Raw genomic sequence first — 15,492 nt, forward strand, 5'->3', positions numbered from 1 at the left:
TTAGTAAGCTTTGAGTCATTTTAATAGTATATTCTATTTATTAACTTTGGCTTATTCCCAAGTGATTGAAACTTGTGTTATATCCAGGAGTGCCAGGAGTCTACTGTATTTCAAGCTATATATAAAACAAGAAAAGCTTTGACCCAGTTTGCCCTTGTGCTTGAAATTATTTCTTGGTCTAATATGAACATTATTTTAAATGTTGTAAATAAAACAGAACTGTTTTATGAGGCTCAATTAATTTTACATTTCTGAGTTTTCATGTGAATGCTGTTTCTTGAAAATCTATTTTATTTCAAAGAGTTAAATATAATGAGTACTGAGAACATAAACATGTCTTCTTTTTAGTTAATCATGTACTCGTAGAAAGAATATATAAAGAACAACAGTCTCGAAATGCTAGTCTGAGAGCTAGCTTAAAGCATGGCCTCTTGCCTGCTCTTCTCTTTGAGGGAATTACAATAGAAGCTATTGCTTTAGGATGTGATGAACATCTCAGCTGACTAAAAGGTATTCCAGATTTTGTATGGAAGATCATCTTTCTATAAGCAGCCCACTAACTTTTATCCCTTGCATTCTAATAAAAACTTTTGTGTTGGCTTTTAATGACTGGTATCTGAAAAACGTCAAAACATTGATTCTCAGTTGTAAGTTCCTTGTCATAGATTAATCAAGATTGAACATCTGTGGTACAGCATTTCTTTCCCTTTTTTTTGTTGTTGATTTTTTAAAAACGCTCATGAAGGGCTCTTGGGACAGATGGCCCCTCACTGTTGATGGTTCGATTACCATGATCACCCACAGCTTCAGAGGAGTGCGAAGAAAAGAAATTGCTTTCTTTGTCAAGGTGTTTTCAATTCAATTCTCACCCATTAGCCCTGTTTGGTTAAGTTTGGAATTACTCAATCAGGTGATTGATGAGGGTTTTCATTTTATTATAATAGGTCTTGTGTAAAAGGAATAGAAGTAGCAAAATGATATATCTAAGCTGCTATGGATTATATTTTCTTAAGGTTCTTTGAAGTTCCATTTTCATTACCTTAGCTAGAATTTGCTTGTATATGAGCAAAAAGAGCTTCATTGTTTTGAGTTGTGATGCTAATTTTAGATCGTTCTGGGAAGAAACATTTATAAAGGCTAGAACTGGTCATTAAATTGCTTCTATAGTTTAAGTTTCAAAAGCACCAAAATAATTTTACAGTAGTAGTTGTTTAATTATCCAGATGATTCTTCAGAGTGAAGATGATCACTATGGGATCATTATTATATTCAGATGTTTCTACACCATTGCTTATATACATTTTTAAGAGGTTCAACAAACTGACAAATTTCCAAAATTGTGTGTTTTTAATTTTAAATGTGTACGTTATGTAAAGCAGTAAGTAGAAGCATGATCTCTGCCATTTTTGAAACTGGTTATAAAGTAAGACATCTTGAAATAATATTTTCATTTCCTTAAGGTTTCTGTATATGTAAGTCAAACTCAAATGAGTAAGTGAAGAATTATTTTAATTCTGGAATGAGAAGATACTGATTTGAATCTATTAGTAATTAATATTCTATTTTAGATTTGTTCACATATATTTTTCCAAAGATTGTTCAGAGAAAGTCTGTAGGGTTTAGGCCATTATTTTACAAAAATGCTTAAATATTTGGTTTGCTAAAAGTATTTTCCTGTAGATAATAAGGAAAATTTCTAAACTTGTGAATATGGCTTAAACTACTGTCCACTTAATGAACAACAAAATTAAAGATCAACAAGTAGAGCAAATTGGGCTTATTTGTAGTGTGCTTTTATACGCAGCAGTTTATGTTAGAAAGGCTGTATAATAGGAACAAGGATATCTGGATTGTGGTCTTGGCTTGAATAGGTAGTACGTCCAGACATGAAATACAATATAACGTCTTAAGTATGAGTGGTAAAAAAAAGAATCTTTAAGGTCCTCTCCCATTCAGAAAACTCTATGATTCTATCCATACATAATGAACCTTTTTTTGAATGTTTTAAAAGAAAAAAAAAGAAAACCAGGCCCTAAAATTTTACATTCACAAATATTGGCATTTATCCTTTCTGTTGTTCACATTGGAACTAATTGCTTAAATTCTACGAAAGAAAGCATTGTAGGAAAGCACAGAAAAATAATTTCTCACAGGCATATTAGATGGTATGGTACAAAAAGACATATCGTTTTTTTAAAATTTAATTGAAGTATAGTTGATTTACAATGTTGTGTTAATTTCTGCTGTACAGCAAAGTGACTCAGTTATACATACATATATTCTTTTTCATATTCTTGTCCATTATGGTTTATCACAGGAAATTGAATATAGTTCCCTGTGCTAGACAGTAGGACCTTGCTGTTTATCCATTCTATATGTAATAGTTTGCATCTGCTAATCCCAAACTCCCACTCCATCCCTCCCCCCACACGCCCTCCTCCTTGGCAACCACAGGTTTGTCCTCTATGTCTGTTTCTTAGATATGTTCATTTGTGGTATATTTTAGATTCCACATATCATATGGCATTTGTCTTTCCCTTTCTGACTTACTTCATTTAGTATGATAATCTCTAGGTCCATCCATGTTGCTGCAAATGGCATGATTTCATTCAAAAAGACACATCTTATTTAAACATGGACTATCTCTGTGTATGTATCTGGCATATAGAGATAGAAGAAATAACAGACAGTGTATCTTTATGTCTCTGTAGCCATAGTTCCTCATCATTGTTCCTTAAATCATATAGTCCCAATGTCGTAAAACACTTAATTTTGAGATAAAATTATTTCCATTGTGGTACAGAAATAGAATTACCATTTTGATAGTAACTATTAGCATTGAAATATTTTAAAAACATTTTGGTAACATTTTTCTTGCTCGGATTACTTCCCACTATCACTGTCATGGTTGATATTTTCTCTGGAAATATACCTGTTGCCAGATAAAATGTATATGTAATAGAGGGAATTCTGAATTATTCATTGCCACATTTTAAAGAACATTTTCAGTCAACAAATATCAAATTCTTTAACATGTGGTTCGTAATGCCCGTCAGCGTGAGAGATACGTGGTCCTTTGCTATTAGTTCTCAGAGTGTGGTCCTCAGATGAGTAGCGCAGCATCACTTGGGAACTTGTTAGAAACGCAATTCTCAGACCCACCTTTGACCTCCGGACTCAGAAGTTCTAAAAGTGGGACCCTGGGCTCTATGTTTTAACAAGCTCTCTTGGAGCTTTTGTTGCACACTAAAGTTCGGGAACTACTGAACTGGTCTCTGAAGAAGACGCTAAAATTTTAAGTTAACATCTTATGTTAACTTAAGTAATTTGTACAAACACCTGGCTATGTATGCTTTCTTAAGACGTAGCCTGAACTTAACATTATTGAGCAATGAATTTGTTTTTACTTTTACTGTTGCTAGTAGTCTTAAAGTTTGTAATGTTATGCAGTCTATGGTACTGCATTTTTTGGGTGGATTGGTAAAGATTTTTATTAATATCTTGTTGGCATGAGTGGTATCTTTCTACCAGGGCCGTAAATCTGTGTTTTACTGGGTTGCGCACCAAGGAGAAATGGGAGGATATATGTTTTCTGGATCTCTGGCTTCACCAAGGTCATCTGTGGCCCTAAATGAGGGAGTGAGTTGCTTTTTTAAATACTTTTTTTGTGATCAGGCTGGATATTAAATTACAGTAATTAATTATTTTGCAAGCTATTTTGACAGATGTAGTGAAAATTACAATTTTAGGGGTGTGACGTCAGCAAGATGGTAGAGCAGGAGACCTCCATCCCCTCCCCCCACCAAATATAAACAGTTAGACAGCTGTTCACAAACAAAAACTGCTCTCTGGGAGAGCTCTGGAGCCCACTTTAGAAACTTCAGCAACACAGTGGAACAAGAAATTTGAGAATAACCAAAGTGGGGAAGGAAGAACAGCTTCATTTTGACTGTATCATCCCATCCCCCAGGCCAGCATTGCTCGGTACCCAGAATGAACCGTACAGCTAGAAGGAGTTCCCCTTGTAGGGAAAGAATAGTGGGATGAGTGACCAGATTCCCCAGTCTTTTTGGGCACCACACAAAGGTCCTACCTCAGTTTCACCCACCCAGAGACCGGCAAAGCCAAGAGGTATAGAGATAACTAGGAACGAGGAAGAAAAGCTGGCCACCCAGCCCATGTGGCAAGAGCAACTGCAGTTCCCCGTGACCTGCTCTGCAGGTGACCCCAGCTGGTTCGGAACCCCTGCAGATTTTACTGGCTTTCACCCCACGGATATTTGTGTTTGCTGACACCAGCCACCTGAGTCCCTCCTGTTTTGCCAACTCCTCTCCCAGCCTCCCCTACTGGAGCCTGGGAATCGCACCGGTAGCCAGCCCAGGCCTCTACAGCTATGCAGGTGCAAGACACCAGTCTAGACCCTCGTGGCTGACCCCCACTGCTGTGCAAGCGCTCAGGGCTAGCTCCTCCAGCTGTGCGCGTGCATCCACCGGTCTGATGCGTGTCACCGCCCTCCACGGCTCTGTGCATGCCTGAGGGAAGACTGCAGTCTCGGGAGAGCATGCTGGCAGTCAGGGCCCCCTGCTGTTGCGGGCCTGGATCAGAGCCTGTGCTCTGTTGCTGGCTGGAACCACTATGTGGACCTGCAGCTGGTCCCTCCAGCTCTGTGCCTGCATGCCTCTGGTGGGATCCTCATTATTAGCCTTCACTGCCCTGTGAAGTGCTGAAAGAGACCACCAACCAAGAATACAGTTGACCCCCGCATGACGTGGGGGTTAGAGGGACTGACCCCCACACACCATGCAGTAGAAACCTTGCGTATAAGTTTACAGTCGGCTCCCCTGATCTGCCGTTCCACAGACTGTAGTACTGTAGCATGTATTTATTGAAGAACATCCATGCATAGGTGGATCTGCACAGTTCAACCCTGTGTTGTGCAAGGGTCAACTGTACTATACCCAGCAAAGTCATCCTTCAGAAATAAAGGTGAGATAAAGACTTTGCCAAGCAAATGAAAGCTGAGGTGGTTCATCATCACTATACCTGCCTTACAAGAAATGTTGAAAGGACTTCTTCAACCTGAAATGAAAGGATGCTAACTATGAAAACATATGAAAAGAAACAACACACTGGTAAGGGCAAATATATAGTCAAATTCAGAATGCTCTGATACTGTAATGTGGTGGTGTGTTAACCACTTAACTCTAATATAAAGGTTGAAGGACAAAAGTATTAAAATTAATAGTTATAGCAACAGTTTGTTAGGTACACAATATAAAAAGATATAAAGTGTGACATCAAAAACAAAATGTGTGTAGGAGGAATAAAAGGGTAGAGTTTTTGTATGTGATCAAAGTTAAGTTGTGATGAGGTTAAAATAACTGCTGTGTCTCTAAGATTTTTCAAGTAAGCCTCAGGATAACCACAAAACAAAAATCTATAGTAGATACACACAAGATAAAGAGAGGGGAATCAAAGTGTACCATTATGGAAAATGATGAATTCACAAAGGAAGACAGCAAGAAAGGAACTACAAAACAGAAAACAATGAGCAAGCATTTGCTTGATTATTTAGGTGTTCTGATGTAGTATGCATATATACTTAAGATTATTATAATCTCTTGATGAATTGCCTTTTAATTACTTCAGATGTAAGCAGACTAAATTCTCCAATAGACTGAATTCTCCAATGAAAAGGCGTATAGTGACTGAATAGATAAGAAAATAAGACCCAACAATATGCTGCCTACAAATACTCTGTTAGGTCAAAGGGACCTAATAGACATATACAGGACATTCCATCCAACAGCAGCAGCAGAATATACATTCTTCTCAAGCACACATGGAACATTCTCCAGAATAGACCATATGTTAGGTTACAAAATAAGTCTCAGTAAATTTTAAAAGATTGAAAGTACCTTTTCCAACCACAGTGGTATGAAGCTATAAATCAATAACAAGAGGAAAACTGGAAAATTCACAAATAAGTGGAAATCAAACAACACACTCCTGAACAACCAATGGGTTGGAGATTAAATCAAGAGGGAATAAAACAATATATTGAAGCAAATAAAAATGCAAATATACCAAAACTGATGGGATGCAGCTAAAGTTGTGCTAAGAGGGAAGTTTATGGCAATAAATATCTACATTAAGAAAAAAGAAAGATCCCAAACAACCTAACTTTACACCTCAAGGAGCTTGAAAAGGAACAAACTAAGCCCAAAGTTAGCAGAAGGAAGGAGATGACAAAGATTACAGCAGAAATTGTTAAATAGAGAATGGAAAAACAGTAGAAAAGATAAAACATAATAATCTTATCTTTTGAAAAGATAAACAAAATTGACAAATCAGATTTATCAAGAGGAAAGGAGAAAGTACTCAAATAAATAAAATTATAAATGAAAAAGGAGACATGACAACTTGATACCACAGAAATACAAGGATAATAAGACACTACTAGGATCAACTATATGCCTACAGATTTGACAACCTAGAAAAACAAGAAATGTATATATGTAACCATTCAGAAAAATATAACCTACCATGTCTGAATCATGAAGAAATAGAAAATCTGAACAGACCAATAATAAGTAAGGAGATTGAAATAGTAATCAAAAACCTCCCAACTAAGAAAACCTAGGACCAGATGGCTTCATGGGTAAATTCTACCAAACATTTGAAGGAGAAGTTAGTGCCAGTTTTTATTATACTCTTCCAAGAAATTGAAGAGCAGGGAACACTCCCAAACTAAATTTATAAGACCAATATTACCTTGATATTAAGCCAGATGAGGATACTAAAAGAAAGAAACCTACAAGTGCCAATAACCCTAATGAATATAGGTGCAAAAAAATCTCAACAGAATAGTAGCAAACCAAATTCAGCAACACATTAAGAGGATCTTACACTATGATCAAGTAAGATTTATCCATGGGTACACAGGTGGTTCAACATACACAAATTAATATGCTACATCATATTAAAAGAATGAAAGATACAATTTTTTGGTCATCCCAGTAGATCAGAAAAAGCATTGGATAAAGTTCAGTATCCTTTCCTGAAAACTCTCAACAAATTGGATATAGAAGGAACGTACCTCAACATAATAAAAGCCACGTGACAGTCCCACAACTGGTATCATGCACTACAGTGAAAGGTTCAAAGCTTCCCCTCTAACATCAGGAAGAAGACAAGGGAGCCTACTCTTATTCAGCATAGTGCTAGAAGTCCTACCCAGAGCAGTTGGGCAAGGAGAAGAAAGTCATCTTAATGACTTAAGGAAAGAAAGAAGTAAAAATGTTTGCTGATGACATGATCTTGTATATAGAAAATCCTAAATACTCCACCAAAAAACTGTTATAACTAATAAATGCAGTAAAGTTTCAGGATACAAAATCAACATACAAAAATAAGTTACAATTCTGTACACTAACAATTACCTGAAAAATAAATAATCTTATTTACGATAGCATCAAAAGCAATAAAATACTTAAGAATAAATTTAACCAAGGAAATGAAAGATTCATACAGTGAAAACTATAAGACCAGTGATGGAAGAAATTGAAGAAGACACAAATAAATGGGAAGATATCCCATGGTTGTGGATTGGAAGAATTAATATTGTTAAAATGTCCATACTACCCAGAGTCATCTGTATATTCAATATAATACTCATCAAAATTCCAATGGCTTTTTTCACAGAAGTAGAAGAAGAATTATAAAGTTCATATGGAACCACAAAAGATCCCAAATAGCCAAAGCAATATTGAGAAAGAACAAAGCTGGGGGCATCCCACTTCCAGATTTCAGACTATACTACAAATTACAGTAATCAAAACTGTGTGGTACTGGCAGAAAAACAGACACAGAGACAAATGGAATGGAATCCAGAGCTCAGAAGTAAACCCCACATGTATGACGGAGCAATATTTGGCAAGGGAGCCAAGAATACTCAATGTGGAAAGGATAGTCTCTTCAATAAATAGTGTTGGGAAAACTGGATATCCACATGCAAATGAATGAAAGTGGACCTCTATCTTACAGAAGTCACAAAAATTAACTTGAAATGGATGAAGAACTTCAACATAAAATGTGAAAGTATAAAAATCCTAGAAGAAAACATAAATGGTAAGTTCCTTGACATCACTGTTGGCAATTATTTTTTGGATATGATACCAAACGCACAAGCAACAAAAGCAAAAAGCAAGTGGGACTATATCAAACTAAAAAGCTCTGCACAGCAAAAGAAAATGAAAAGGCAGCCTATAGGATGGGAGAAAATATTTGCAAACCATATATCTGATAAGGGGTTAATACCCAAAATATAAAGAACTCATACAACAGCAACGAACCAAATAATCCAGTTAAAAAATTGCCAGAGGGCTTAAAGAGACATTTTTCCAAAGAAAATTTAACAGCCGCCAACAACTACATGAAAAGGTTCTCAACATCACTAATTATCCTGGAAATGCAAATCAAAGCATAATGAGATATTATCTCACACCTGTCAAAATGGCTGTTATAAAGACAAGGTAACAAATGCTGGCCAGGATGTGGAGGAGAGGAAACCCTGGTTTATTATTGGTGGGAATGTAAATTGGTGCAGCCACTACGGAAAACAGTATGGAGGTTCCTCAAAAAATTAAAAATAGAACCACCATGTGACCCAGCAATCTCACTTCTGGGTATTTATCCAGTGAAGATGAAATCACTATCTTGAAGAGAATCTGCACTCCCATGTTCACTGCAGTATTATTCTCAATAGTCAAGATATGCAAACAACCTAAATGTCCATCAGTGAATGAATGGTTAAAGAAAATGTGGTGTATACGTAGCATGGAGTGTTATTCCACCCTAGAAAAAAGGAAGGCTGCTTTGCCATTTGCAACAGCACAGGTGGACGTCCTTGAGGATGTATGCTCCGTGAAGTAAGTCAGAGAAAGACAAGTAGTATGTGATCTCACTCATATGTGAAATCTAAAAACACTGGACTCAAAGAATCAGAGTAGGATGGTGGTTGCCAGGGGCTGAGGGGTGGCAGGAGATGTTGGTTCAAGGGTACAAACTTTCAGTTATGAGTAGGTTCCAGGGGTCTAATATCCAGCATGGTGACTATAGTTCACAAATACTATATTGTGTATTTGAAAGTTGCTTTGAGAGTAGGGCTTTAGTCTTCCCACCATACCAATGATAATGAAAACAAGTTAGTAACTATGTGTGATAAAGGATGTGTTAATTAACCTTACTGTGGTAAAGATTTAACAATATGTACGTTTATCAAATCACCTTGTACACCTTAAGCTGACAGAGTGTTATATGTCATATAATTCAGTAAAGCTGGAAAAGTTGTAATTTTAACTGTAGTTATCTAATTCCATGGTTTTCCGGGTTTTTTTTCCACATAATAGTATATGTGGAAAATGAGATTTATATGGTAAGCTTGGGTAAACAGATACGACTGTTCTTTCAGATAATTCCAGAGAGAGCGGGGAGGAGTGGAAGGCAAGGAAGAGAGGAGGGAAACTGATTCTGTACTTTTCAGTACCTACCTCTGATCGCAGACAGAAAGCATTGTTATGTATAGGTATAAGACCAGAACTTCGTCTGCCTAACTTCATAATTACAAATGTTCCGTTTATTTATTTTGCTTTATTTTTCAGTCCTACAGTCTTCAGATATATGCAGTAGATTTTCTACTGAAAATACACTGTTTTAAAATGCATTAGCATGACTTGGTATAACATTTAGTACTAATGGGTTTTACAGAAAAAAATAAAACCACTTCTCTTTTTTAGCTTTAGATCAGCAGTTCACATCTGTAACCACTCTTCTGTTGAGGCTCTCTTTCCATCACACGTGACTGACAGAAACCTCAGCCCTGACTGAATCTAGCAGTTATCTCCTGCACCTTGGCCCTTGGATGATGATGGGGAGATAACCACATTGTTGCCCTTAAACACTAGGCTGAGCGCTCACCAAACTGAGTGCTCAGCAGTGCCTGAAACAGTTGTTTCACACCTCCTCAAGCCCCCCAACAACTTCCCTCCTAGGAGGGAGCTTTGCTCCTGCTACACACACAAAATAATCAGGAATTTTTGCACAAAACTCTTAACTTTGTACCCCAGATTCTAAAATCTCCTTGGATTCATACCTCCTCTCCTCTTTTCTCATCCCTATGACAATGGGAAAATATTCTTCAGCTTCTGTCCAAGGCTCATCTCACTGTCTTGATCAGGATGCCCTCTTCCTGCCTCCTCAGGGGTGTGTGTCTCTTCTTTTCTGGCTCCCCGCTGCCTCACTAACTCCCATGATCACCTGAACATGTTCAAGTCTGCGCCAGTCTAAAGGAAACAGAAACGACAAACAGACCTGTCTGGCTTCACCTCTTTCCTCCTATCTTTACTTTCTTCTCCCTTGTACCGTCTCTTAAATACGTTCCCCCCATACACGGTGCCTCTCTTTCCTCATACTCCATGCTCTTCTCAGTGGCCTTCTGCTTCCCATCCTGCCACTGGAGCTCATTTTACTGTGTGTGGCTTATGCTTTACACACACTTACCATTTTTTGAGCCATCACCTTGCTTAATGTTCTGCCACATTTGTTTGAGAATTTCCTGGTTACCCTCTCTTCCCGTGACTTTCATAAACACACCCTCTAACTGTATTCTCCACACAGTTCAGGTGGTCCTTCTCCCATGGTTTAGTGGCTCCCTCTGATACCTTGGGTACATCTTCAACTCTGTAGTCTGTCCCCTGTCTCTCCAGCTTCATCCCGTGACATTCTCTCTCTCCTACTCTGCATTCTAGATATATTTCTTCTTTTTTAAATTTCAGTTTCCAAATGTTTTCTGCTTTCTTTTAACCTCTAAGACTTAGTGCATATTGTTTCTCCACTCCGGAATGTTCTCCTCTGCCCACTTTATAGCCCAAATCATCCTTTGCTTGTCTAACTAGTGGCTTTCTAAATTAGATTGGCTTTCCTTGTGCTGTCCGGTAGTATCCTATTCTTTTAGCATAACACTCATTAAATTTTACTGAGCTATAGGTTTAGATGCCATCCTTTTTTATGCATTGTAGAGACCTATTTTGTTTAGTTCACCATTATATCTCCGTAGGTGGAAGATTTTCTTTAATGATTCCTGCGCATTTATATTCAAGAGACATCACCATTCTTTTCTTAGGAACATTTTTTGAAATTATTAAGCCAGTGAATTTTCAAATTGAGTTCAAGTGTTCCCGCAGGATACCTTGTTTGTACAAAAACTAGGTAGCTCTGTGACATTTTTCTCCATGTATGCTATAGGGCTTTGGAGGGCAGGGACTTTTCCTGTTTCTTTAGCATTGCATAGATTTTTGAATAAAATAAATTGAACTTAAGTGGGACACAGAAATGTATTAATTTTGGAAATTATTTAAAATAGCTGCTCCTTAGATCTCAACTAAGAAAGTTCTAGCCTCTGACATTAACTAGCCTTATAATTAAGACATGCTCCCAGGGCCCTCCCTGGTGGCGCAGTGGTTAGGAATCCGCCTGCCAGTGCAAGGGATACAGGTTCAAGCCCTTGTCCGGGAATATCCCTCATGCCACGGAGCAACTAAGCCCTTGCACCACAACTACTTGAGCCTGCATTCTACAGCCTGCGAGCCACAACTACTGAGCCCACGTGCCACAACTACTGAAGCTGGCACTCCTAGAGCCTGTGCTCCGCAACAGGAGAGGCCACCTCGGTGATGAGAAGCCCACGCACCACAAGGAAGAGTAGCCCCCACTCGCCGCAACTAGAGAAAACCCACGCGCAGCAACGAAGACCCAATGCAGCCAAAAATAAATAGATAACTTTATTAAAAAAAATAAAGACATGCTCCTCATTGCATTGGCTTCAGTTTCCTCATTTGTAAAATTCTGATTCTACAATGTAACTGAATAAGCACTGAAGCTTTAATCAAGCAAAACACTAATACTATATATTCTGCCTTTTCAAAGGTATATAGTCTCTGAACTGTGGTTTTACAAGTACATAATTTTAAATATATTCATCTATGAATTCCACAGAGTTAAGTAAATATTATTCATTTGTGTAAATTAAAGTTTTTCCTGCATGAAAACGTGTAGTTGAATCACAGTAATATTTTAAGTTATTTTAATTTTTGGTTTTAGTTACAGGCCAGAAAATGTGAAAGGTCTGGTTGCAAAGGAAAATAAAATATTACTAAATTTATCTCACTTTACATTAAAAAACAGCCTCAGGAATTTGGAATACTTGTGATGGTGATGCACAAATAATACATTAAATACTCTCCTTCCAAATTTACCGATTTAATAAAAATTTGTATATTTTTCTCACTACACTGTAACATTCTTTTATTAAAATAAGAGATTAACTGTATTTATGTAAAAATCAAGTTACATGTTCTTCCTTTCATGTTTATTTGGTTTCTGGATTGTTGGTGGCAAAGTTCCTCTTTAAGATGTGGAGTCTCCTCTGAGTTACGGGTGGGCACTGGACAGAAGAGAAACACAGTGTGTCCCAGTCACCGCACGCAGCGGTGACTCCTACCAGCAGTTCCCATCCTTTCACCCATAAAATCAGCATAAAATCGACCTAGCTTTGCCAGGTCAGATCTTGTATCTGGAAAGTAATCCCCAGGGAACAGAAAGTTCCGTCATTGTGCATAAATTTGAAAATTGGACTATTATCATTTTTTTCAGAGCTCTCTTGTTTCTTCCTCTGCAGTCCTTGTGAAGAGTTGCTGCCAACATGTGTCAGATACGGGGTAAACCTAACCACACAGGCAGTAACTAAGTTAATCCATTTCAGATATGGATTGCACATGATTATAATACATTTTTGGGTGCTGAAGTGTAACACGCATTTAATGAAAAGAAAAGAAATAGGGTATTTTCCACTCTGTGACTAAACCGATATTTGCTGTTTTCATGTATTCACTTGTTCATCCTCTGTGAAAGAACAGGCCAGACGGGACAGAAAAAACTGCGTAGTGTAAGGGATGAAGAAAAGTGAGGGAGGAAGACTTAATTAGGTAAATGCTGCAAACAGCAGGGCGAAGTATTAGGGCTGTCCAACAAGACAGCTATCCTGGCTTTAAGGTGTAAGTATAAGGAATCTGTCATATTTTCTCAAACGGTAACTGTAAAATTGAGGTTGTTTAAAAGGGATATTTAAAATATTCACATTGAAACTCTCTAACTCCATTATTTATAAGAAGGGACTATTCCACATTTCTGCATGATGACTTGTTTATAGGGCCATTAGTTATTGTGTTAATTTATCAAGATAATAACTTTTGTTTACTATTTCATGAAGAATCCATCATACACTTTTGTTTTATGAGATGCAAATCTTAATAACTACTGTTCTGGTAAAATTGCCACATAAATACACACACACATACATATATGTGAGCACATATATATGTTTTCCAACATAATTTCTACAGGACATTAATGTTTCAGTATTTTTAGGTGATCTACACATGTCACAGTCATTTTAGAAATGTACACATTTTGTTTTACATGAAGGCATAATCATTTAATACTAGCTCCATAAATTAGTAATGCATTATTCTTATATAAGATGTTTTAAATGATTTTTATGTAGAAACTTTTTATTCCTTAGTAAAAAGGTTAATTGTAGAAAGTATGCTTCCTTTTTATTTAAGTTAAAATATTTGAAAAAAATATTTTTGAGCCTAATAAGTAATACAGCAGGAGAAGCCGCCTCCTGCTCAAAATGTTGCTGGTAATTACTGAGTTTTGAGATTAAATACTTGAAATTATGCATCCTTGGACTGTATTTTTTAAAAAGCAATATGGTATAGTGGAAATAATGGGATTGAGCCGTAATTTTTTACTGACTGGGTACGTAAAGTGGTATTTTTGATATTTTGATCCTGTCTTGTCGGTTGTGCTTGTTACTTATATTGGGCTTTCAAAGGCTTTTTCGGAAGTATTATTATCCTTTGTACAGTACCCTTTTAAAGCACATTTGCAGTATTCAGAAGTATGTTATTGACAGAATTAAAAGATACGTATGCAACCAAAATATTTTTTAGTGTTAATTAAAAAGACTTCTTTTTATTATGCTAAGTAGAAGAGAAATAGTGTGAAGAAATAACGAAAATGAAAACCAGTGCGAAAATTTATAAAACAACATTGATTTTTATATATGAATAACTGGATATAATATAGTAGAAAAATATCTATGAAATACCCCAAAAATGTCAGTTGTATTTTAAACAAGCTTGATGCCTTATGCCTACCAACTTATCTATTGTTTTAAAAGCTGATTTATGGTGTTGCAAATACAGGATTTCAAAAGTGAACCTTGATATAAAACAAACATTATTACTGTGTTTATACACTTTTATTGAGGATTTTATTTTCTTTTTCATTTTTTAAATTGAAGTATAGTCGATGTACAATAAATAAATTTAAGTTACAGGTATACAGCATAGTGATTCACAATTTTTAAAGGTTATATTCCATTTATAGTTACTACAAAATACTGGCTATATTCCATGTGTTGTACAATACATCCTTGTAGCTTATTTATTTTGTACATAATAGTTTGTACCTCTTAATCCCCTACCCCTATTTTGCCCCTCCCCTTCCTTCTCCCCACTGGTAATTATTCATTTGTTCTCCACATCTGTGAGTCTGTTTCTTTTTTGTTATATTCACTAGTTTGTTTTATTTTTTTAGATTCCACATATAAGTGATATCATACAGTACTTGTCTTTCTCTGACTTGTTTCGCTTAGCATAATACCCTCCAAGTCCTTCCATGTTGTTGCAAATGACAAAATTTCATTCCTTTTTTATGGCTGAGTAGTATTCCATTGTGTGTGTGTGTGTGTGTGTGTGTGTGTGTGTGTGTGTGTGTGCATACACATACATACCGCATCTTCTTTATCCATTCATCTGTCAGTGGACACTTAGGTTGCTTCCATATCTTGGTAATTGTAAATAATGCTGCTGTGAACATTGGGGTTCATGTATCTTTTCGAATTGGTGTTTACATTTTTTTTCAGATATATATCCAGGAGTGGAATTGCTGGATCATATGGTAGTTCTTCTACTTTTAGTTTTTTGAGGAACCTCCATACTGTTTTCCACAGTGGCTGCACCAATTTACACTCCCATCAATAGTGTAGGAGGGCTCCCTTTTCTCCGCATCCTTGCCGACATTTGCTATTTGTGTTCTTTTTGATGATAGCCATTCTGACAGGTGTGAGGTGATATCTCATTGTGGTTTTAGTTTGCATTTCTCTGATGATAATGATGTTGAGCATCTTTTCATGGGCCTGTTCACCATATGCATGTCCTCTTTGGAAAAATGTCTTTTAGGATTTTAAATGGAAATTTAAGATGTTGTATTTTAGTCTAGTTTCTGAGGGCTGTAATATAATTGATTACATATTTACCACATTTATATTTTTCTTTTCAAATTAAAACCAGTATATTAAGTGGA

General features: G+C 36.6%; 1 protein-coding gene across 1 annotated transcript in view; it reads left to right on the forward strand.

The window, feature by feature from the left end:
* DENND1B (DENN domain containing 1B) overlaps positions 1 to 15,492 on the forward strand; it is a 256,026-nt gene that overhangs the window by 54,600 nt on the left and 185,934 nt on the right. The gene's annotated exons all lie outside the window — the stretch shown is intronic.

Source organism: Neophocaena asiaeorientalis, unplaced genomic scaffold, assembly GCF_003031525.2.
Source record: "Neophocaena asiaeorientalis asiaeorientalis breed wild unplaced genomic scaffold, Neophocaena_asiaeorientalis_V1.1 scaffold896, whole genome shotgun sequence".
Classification (NCBI taxonomy): domain Eukaryota; kingdom Metazoa; phylum Chordata; class Mammalia; order Artiodactyla; family Phocoenidae; genus Neophocaena; species Neophocaena asiaeorientalis.